Source organism: Marmota marmota, unplaced genomic scaffold (genome assembly GCF_001458135.2).
Source record: "Marmota marmota marmota unplaced genomic scaffold, marMar, whole genome shotgun sequence".
NCBI classification, from domain to species: domain Eukaryota; kingdom Metazoa; phylum Chordata; class Mammalia; order Rodentia; family Sciuridae; genus Marmota; species Marmota marmota.
In genome coordinates, this window is record NW_026000168.1 from 16752856 (window position 1) to 16760316 (window position 7461).

Below are 7461 nucleotides of genomic sequence, written 5' to 3' on the forward strand. Positions count from 1 at the left end.
ACACCCCAGGAGGGTTTCCCAAGCCCTTGGCAGCACTTGGCCCTTCCTGTTGAAATCCGCCTCTGTGCTTCTCTCCCATCTCGCAATCCTCCCATCAAGCCTTCACAGAGAGTGGAACCCAGAGCTGCTCAGTGACTTCGTTCGTGCTGTTCCCTCGGAAGGAAATGCATTTCCCTCCTTTAAATCTGGTTACGGACAACTTCTCCTTGGCACCTACTCTGGCAGGAATGCCTCAAACTTCACTGTGTTCGCTGCTTTTTCCTGGCCTGTCATTGCTTTAAGTCGCAGAAACATCACAAAGCTTTGGAGTCAGGCTTTGAATTTCCATCTCCTATGTGGTTCTCTGTGTGCTTGGGCCAGGCCGACCAGCTAACCCATCTGCCAGAGAAGGTTTCCTGAGACAGGGGACAGGCCCATGCCCAGGGCCTCAGGGAGGCCTCAATTCCCATTGAAAGCATCTTATCATATGCTGCTGGGGGGCAGGGTGGTCTCAGGGGCCTGAGGTCAGCTAGCCACACAGGACCTTCCCCACCCCCACCCCTGAAGGCTCTCACCTTTGAGACTTAATGCTCCCTGCCTCTGTCCTGAAATTCTTGATGAGCCTCTTCCTCACCTCCCAGGAGTCTGTGGCTGCCAATCCTCTTTCTGAGACTTTTCCCTACCCTCACCCCACCTACCTGGCTCTCCCCCACCTCAGGTACAGGGTGCAGTCCTGCTTAAAGGTCATAATTCCTCAAGTGTCACTCTCCTCCGTGAGTTGGAATAGTGTTCCCGTCGGGAGGGGAAACGGGAAACCAGCTGCTGGGTGCGCACAGACCCCCCATCAGGGTCTACCCTCTGCCTGAGAGTACCCCCTTGCTGGGGGGAGGACAAAACTACTCTAAGATTTCATCTCACTCCAGTCAGAATGGCAGTTATCAAGAATACAGACAATAATAAGTGTTGGCGAGGATGTAGGGGAAAAGGCGCATTCATACATTGCTGGTGGGACTGCAAAGTGGTGCAGCCAATCTGGAAAGCAGTATGGAGATTCCTTGGAAAGCTGGGAATGGAACCACCATTTGACCCAGCTATCCCACTCCTTAGTCTATACCCAAAGGACTTAAAATCAGCATACTACAGAGACACAGCCACATCCATGTTTATAGCAGTTCAATTCAATAGCTAAACTGTGGAGCCAATCTAGATGCCCTTCAGTGGATGAATGGATCAAGAAACTGTGGTATATATACACAATGGAATATTACTCAGCGATAAAAAAGAACAAAATCATGGCGTTTGCAGGTAAATGGATGGAGTTGGAGAATATTGTGCTAAGCAAAGTAAGCCAATCCCCCAAAACCAAAGGCCAAATGTTCTCTCTGATGAGTGGATGCTGATCCATAACTGGGGGGGGGGCATTGGGTAAAATGGAGGAATTTTGACTGGGCAGAGGGGAGCTATTGAGGGGAGAGTGCATGGGGCCAGGAAAGATGGTGGAATGAGATGGACATCATTACCCTAGGTACATGTATGACTGTACATATGGTGTGACACTATATCGTGTACAACCAGAGAAACGAAAAGTTGTGCTGCAATTGTGTACAACGAATCGAAATGCATTCTGCTGTCATATATACCTAATTAAAATAAATAAATTGATTGATTATTAAAAAATAGCGAGCACAAATTACAGGTTGAGAGAGAGAGAGATCATGGAAGAATGGAGAAAGTTCTACATTTAGTTTTTTTGTTGTTGTTGTTTGGTTATGGTGGAATGTTTGGGGGTTTTGCAGAGCTGGGGTGCAACTCAGGGCCTCGCGATGCTAGGCAAGTGCTCTCCCACTAAGCTGCGTTCCCAGCCCAATATCTTACTGCCTTGAATGGCCTCCCCCCAGCCCTGATATTTTCATTTTTGTGCTGAATCTCACAAATTACGTAGATGACCCTGGAGACATACCAAAGGGCCTTAGACCCTTGGAAGCATCTCCCCAAACAATGTTACAGAAAATACACTGAGCTGGGGTTGAACCCAGGGGCACTCAGCCACTGAACTACATACACCTCCAGCCCTTTTGATTTTGAAACAGGGTCTCACTAAATTACAGAGGCTGGACTCAAACTTGAGATCTTCCTGCCTCAGCCTCCAATGTTGCTGGGATCACAGGTGCATGCCCCTGTGCCCAGCAAAAACACCCTAAGGTCCCTGGTGACTCCAACCTCAGGGGACACCCCAAGCCAGAATCACTGGCTGAACCTGGATTTCTGTTCCTGATAAACTGCAGGATAAGAAATGCTTGTTGTGTTAGCTGCTAAATTTGGGGGTGATTTTTTTTTTTTTTTTTTTTTTAGACAGCAATAGATAGCACAGTGTCTGCTATGTATCCTCTCTGGAAACGGAATATTGAGTTCTCCCAGCACCAGTGGAGATCGTGGAGTAAACCAAAGGAACCTTTCTGATCCCCAATGACCAATGGAGGTCAAGGTCTCCCGGCTTCCACCCACCAGCCTCGGAAGCTCCTGTGGATTCAAACTCCCCAGACCAGCTTCAGGATGTGCGAGAACTTGGTTATTATATTTGCAAGCCTTATAAGCAGACATTGGCCCTATAATTTTTAAGTCAGTGAGAAATGAAGAGTTTCGACGTTTTTGTTTGTTTGCTTTTTTTGGGGTGCTGGGGATTGAACTCAGGCACTCAACCCCTGAGACACATCCCCAGCCCTTTTTTGTACTTTTTCTTTTCTTTTTTTAGAGATAGATTCTCACTAAGTTTGCTTAGGGCCTTGCTAAATTGCTGAGGCTGGCCTCGAACTTTCGATCCTCCTGCCTCAGCCTCCCAAGTCGCTGGGATTACAGGCAGGCGCAGCTGTGCCTGGCTTTTCGCAAAATTTAAAGAAAAGGGGGGCAGGAAATGTAGCTCAGTGGGACATTGCCCCTGGGGGTTCCATCCCCAGTACCTAATAATAATAATAATAATAATAATAGTGAAAATAACTCGTTATTTGGATGTTATTTGGATATAACTTCAAACAAGGAGAAAATTTACAAGAAAACTTCCAGACATAGAACCTATATTTTTGTTCAATACATAGACAGGTTTTAAATACCAAGCAGCAGATCTTAAATAAGAAAATACCCCTCTACTCAAACAAAGATTCATCTTGGCCACAAGTCCTGAAGCTAATATGTTCTGCACATTTCTCACTCTTTTTGGTATCTGTCTTTGCTGGGCTTGATTTACAGCCATCAAGAGTCACAAAAGCTCAGAGCTTGGCAAACTGTGGAGATCCTTCCATGCATACACCCTCTCACCCCCACAGGTGGTTGGCAGGTGGGTGACCTGGATTGAAGGCAGGGTCAGAGTTCTCTGCCTCCCTCCTGGGCAGCCCCAGGAGGAGGAAAGCATAATGGTTACAAAACTGGATCACCCAGGATCAGAGCCCGGCTCTGTCATTTATGAGCTATGTGACCTTGACAGGGGCCTCACCTCCCAGAACTTTGGTTTCCTTATCTGTCAATGGAGCAAAGAATACATACTTCTGCAGGCCTCGAAGGTCATTAAATGAGATAAGATATGAAAAGAGAGTTTGGCTTCTTAGTAAAGGGTCCAATCCCTGTTTCTTTTCCCTACCTTGACAAATAGCTTTCCCACACTTGAGATTATTTCTACCCTCTCTGGAGCCCTAGCAGCCGAATAACTGGATCAACTGGTGCAATCTTTTTTTATGGGCCCTTGATCTCTACAGCCCATGTGCTCTCCTGAATGGCACCCATTGAAGTGCCACCCGCAGCCCAGTTTCACTACGTCTTTGCCCGCAGCAAATATAATTTTTTTTTCTTTTGGGTTGTTAGAAAAAAAAAAGAAAGTATACTCTCTAGAAAGTTCTATCGCTGTTTTAAGTTTGTACCTTTTTCATTAATTAATTCTTGGACTGAATAGAGCCCATATGTATGTTTCTGTTTCCTGATTTATTTATTCATGACCTTGACCTATCTGGGTATTAGGATTTTTTTCTTATCAATAGCTGTGATTTTTTTTTTATGATCCTAATATTATCTAATAGTTTATATTTGCGGACAAGTTTTATGCCTAGACTTTGCCTGTTTATTGATGGATTTACTTATTAGTATTGGGGATTGAACTCAGGGTCCCTCGACCCCGGAGCCTTGTCCCCAGCCCTATTTTGTGTTTTATTGAGAGACAGGGTCTCCCTGAGTTGCTTAGGGCCTCGCTTTGGCTGAGGCTGGTCTTGATCCTCCTGCCTCAGCCTCCAGAGCCATGGGGATTACAGTTGTGCGCCACTTGCCTGTTTATTCTGAAGCGGTTTTGTTGTATTTTTAGGGATTTTGTTGTGACAGTTTTTATTGTAATGACGGTTTGGAAGAATTTCCATTGATTTATTTATTGAGAGGGGTGGGGGGATAGAACCCTGGCCTTGAATTTGCTAAGTATACACTCTGCCATGAGCTGAACCCCCAGCTCTGGAGAATTTTACTACGGAAGTCTTTCTATATTGTGATTTTTTTTAAAAAAATGACTCATCCTGTGTCTTTTCTTTCTTCCTATTTTTTTTTCTTTTGGTTTTGGTTGGTTTTTATAGTCCTGAGGGTTGAACCCACCACTGAGTTATACCCCAACCACTTAAAAAAAATTTTTTTTTTTTTTTTTTAAATTTTGGGACAGGGTCTCTCTAAGTTGCCCAGGCTAATCTTGAGCTTGAGATCCTCCTGCCTCAGCCTTCCGGAGGGCTGGGATTCTAGGTATGTGCCACCATGCCCGTCTGGGCCTCTTCTTTTCATCCTTCTTCTGCCTTTTTAAATGTATATTTTTTTCCTTTTGCAGAGCTGAGGATAAACCCTGGGCCTTGCACACTCTTGACCATGGATCTACCACTGAGCTACGTCCCCAGCCCTGTTCTATGGTGGTGAAAGAAGACAATTTTGAAGAAACAACTATTGTGAGTTGTTGAATTATGTTCCCCCAAAAGATATGTTGAAGTCTTAACCCCCAGAACCTATGAACCTGATCTTATTTGGAAACAGCTTCTTTGCAGATTTAATCAAGTGGTATCGGAGTAGAGGACGCTTGAATCCCACATCACTGATCTCTTTATAATAAGGGAAGACATGTGGCGCACACCTGTCATCCCAGCGGCTAGGATCTAAAGTTGGAGGCCAGCCTCAGCAACTTGGTAAGACCCTCAACTCAAAAAATAAAAAGGGCTGGGGTTTTATAGCTCAGTAATAAAGCATCCCTGGGTCCATCCCTACTAGTACCAAACCAAACCAAACCAAACCAAAACAACCAACCATAGAGAGAAACATGGGAAAGTTAAAAAATATATATAAATATATTTTTTTAAGTTCAGGGGAAACCCCCATTTGTAAGTACAATGGTAAATGACAGAATCCATAAAAGACTAATAAACTCCCTTACGTAAAAGTGAACTTTCTGCATTGTAATAAATATCTTAAACAAAATCAAGGTCACATGATAAACTGGGGGAAAAAAATTTCAATTCAATTTGCAGATGAAGGATCGGTTTCTGTAATAGAGTCTAAAAATCATAATGAAGACGTCAAGAATCCAGTGGGCAAACAGTCAAAGGATATGAACACACCATTCACAGAAAGAAACATTCAAATGATGACATCATGTAAAAGCATAGCCATTGTCCTCATGAGAGAAACTACAGGAGAAGAAGACCAATCCATCTTTACCAGGTTGCACAAAGTTGAACAACATTCACTAACTACTTCTCACAGGTTTTCGGTATATGCTTGACACTGTTACTCTAACCGTGGCTCTTAACACCACAGACACTGGGTGACCTCTTAAGAGCCTTTGCAGCCTGTAAAAGTGGACACGTCTGTAATTCCAGTGACTGGGGAGGCGGAGGCAGGAGGATTGCAAGTTTGAGGCCAGCCTCAGGAAATTAGCAAGGCCCTAAGCAAATGAATGAGACCCTGTCTCAATAAATAAATAAATAAATAAAAGGCTGGGGATGTAGCTCAGTGGTAAAGCATCCCTGGGTTCAATCCCCAGTACAAATAAAATAAAATAAAATAAAGTTCACAATGTTGAGACTTGTCCTTGTCCTTCTCACCGATTAGCATTACCTGAGCATCAAGATATCAGTTGTAAATTTTAAAAGGCACATTTGCCTAGTGTTTTACTATGTGCAACGGTTAACTGTGTAGGCTGGATTCTTGGCTCTGCCACTTGATAACCGATGACACTGGGTTAAAGCATTTCACCCCCAAACCTTAGGTTTCCTCATCTGCAAAATGGGGAAAACACAGGGCCAACTTCACAAGGTTATAATGACCAATTAGGTCGTCCGGGCCAAGCCCCTGAGAACAATGCCTGGCACATACATGCTAAGTTCCATAGAACTGCTGGCAATTATGAGTGTCACAAAAAAATGACTCTGAAGTTTTGAAATGCAAAGAACTTCAGTATATCTTACCCATCAACCACGGATTCTGAAAATTCCCTTTTTTCTTCTAGATGTGACAGCCACCCCATCCATGCTAGTCACTGGAAAAATACAGTCCTACGAGTTCGCCTGGATCATCTCCATTTTACTAATAAGAGAACAAGGGATCAGAGACGTGACGTTACCTGCCTAAGGTCACAGAGCTGGTGACAGCCCCCGAGATGGGGGGGGGTTTCCAACTTAAAAGTCTGCTCAAGTCCTTGCCATGTCAGGCGCTCTGTCGCTCGGTCGTGCCTGGCTGTCCCCTGGAGAGTCTTTCTGGGTCTCCCCAAAGCACCGGGGGGGGGGGGGGGGTCCCCTGAGGATGGAAAAACCCAGCCCAGCTCCAGAGGCCGGAGCCCGCTGCGCGACGCTGATGCTCCCCCTGGATTGGCTGACCTGGAAAGAAGTCGGGGGACATTCCCCGCATCCTAGTGCCACCCGGAGGCAGGATTCCTAAGGTGGGGGGAGAGAGGCGGGTGGCGGCTCCGCCTCCGGAGATGGAGGTGAGGGCAGCGAGCAGGCGCGGTGGCGGCCGAGGGAGGCCAGGGACACTTTCCGAGTGCAGCATCCCCCGTGTCCCCTCCGCCCCCCTTGGGATGGCGCGCCCCTGCGTCCCGGGGCGGGGGAGGGGACGATGACGTGCCCACAGGCTGGTTCCAAGGGACCTTCAGCGCGTGCAAACGGCGCAGTGACCTAGTTCTCAATAGATGTCATCTGGGCCTTGACTTGCAAGGCGGGCTGTCACCTAAAATAGACCCGCCTCCTCCTGCCCTGTTATTTGCATGACTTAAAAAAAAAAAAAAAATTCCTCCAAAGCAGAAGTATTTTTGTCCCAAGCGTCGCTTAGAATAGCAGCACCTATTTACTTGGAGGGAGGAGGCAGGCAGCAGGGCCAGTTTCAGAGAGGGTGACAATGACTCTTGCAGATCGGGTGGAGGAGCACACTGAGGAGCCTCCTCCGCAGCAGCCCAGGGCCGGGCTGGCCCCGGGGGGGGGGGCT